This window comes from Myotis davidii, unplaced genomic scaffold (genome assembly GCF_000327345.1).
Source record: "Myotis davidii unplaced genomic scaffold, ASM32734v1 scaffold391, whole genome shotgun sequence".
NCBI lineage: Eukaryota > Metazoa > Chordata > Mammalia > Chiroptera > Vespertilionidae > Myotis > Myotis davidii.
The window spans coordinates 443,236-444,823 of NW_006284336.1; positions in this window are offsets into that span (position 1 = coordinate 443,236).

Sequence of the window (1,588 nt, forward strand, 5' to 3'; positions counted from 1 at the left end):
GCCTGTTTGTTCCTGTGCACCTGGACTTCATATTTCCCAGAGAGAGGAGCTGGGTAATGTGCTACTTCAGAGAGCAATGACTTTTCTCTTGTCCAATCTTCTCAGAGTGACTTTGGCTTAGGCAGTCTTCACTGGTTTCACCAAACGTAGGGGTGTTTTATTGATGCTGTGCATGTGACATGAGCAAATTCAGGAGGAACCACTTGGAACTGCTTTCTTCCAAGAAGCAAACTGCAAAGTTCTAAGCTCTGGCATAAAACAGAACTTCTCTCAAAATTACTCCACTATTTTTCAAAATGGCAGTTCACTAAGATGTGATTGGGAAACACCATTTTAAAAGTGCAACATTTAAATAGTCATTAGGGTAGGCTAGGAGGGGAATCCTGTTCGGTGTCAAAATGCTGGGGTCCAGCCCCAGCGGGTTCCAGGGGTTCCCAAAGGTGTGGACGGAGTCGGCGAAGAATGAATGACACGGAGGCAGTGTTCAGGTGATCATCATAGCCAGATTCTTTTTTTTATTGTCATCTAACATCTGTATTTATACTATTTGGTCCTCACCTGGGGAAACAACCCTTCTTCTCCTAGCCCGGTTCCTCCCCGTATTGTCCTCTTACATCTGCATTTATCCTATTTGATCTTAACCACATTTATTCCATTCCAAAGGCTAGGGCGTTTCTCATCTCCATTTCAAGGTTCCTTGAAACATCCCTGCAGCCAGCGTGGATCGGCTTCCAACACAAATCTAATGCCATCACTTCATTGCTAAAATAAAAAACAACCCCCTTTTTTAATTCTCTGTGGTTTACCCTGAATACAAAACCTTTCCATTTAGATCTCGCCCTTTTTCTTTGTACCCTCATCCCTTTCCATTTCCCTTCTTATCCCAGAGCATAGCATGAAGTTGGATGCCACCTCTATTATCTATCTATCTATCTATCTATCTATCTCCGGTTCCTCCCCGTATTGTCCTCTTACATCTGCATTTATCCTATTTGATCTTAACCACATTTATTCCATTCCAAAGGCTAGGGCGGTTCTCATCTCCATCTCAAGGTTCCTTGAAACATCGCTGCAGGGACTGCGTCAAGCAGCCAGGGTGGATCGGCTTCCAACACAAATCTAATGCCATCACTTCATTGCTAAAATAAACAACAACCCCCTTTTGTAATTCTCTGTGGTTTACCCTGAATACAAAACCTTTCCATTTAGATCTCGCCCTTTTTCTTTGTACCCTCATCCCTTTCCATTTCCCTTCTTATCCCAGAGCATAGCATGAAGTTGGATGCCACCTCTATTATCTATCTATCTATCTATCTATCTATCTATCTATCTATCTATATCTATCTATCTATCTATCTATCTATCTATCTATCTATCTATTATCGGCTCGGTGCATGAAATTCATGCATGGGAGGTCTCCTCAGCCCAGCCCGCACCCTCTCCAATCCGGGACCCCTCAGGGGTTGTCTGACTGCTGGTTTAGGCCCAAGCCTGGGTATTGGTCCTAAACCAGAAGTTGGACATTCCTCACAATCTGGAACCGCTGGCTCCTAACTGCCCACCTGCCTGTCTGCCTACCTGATCGCCC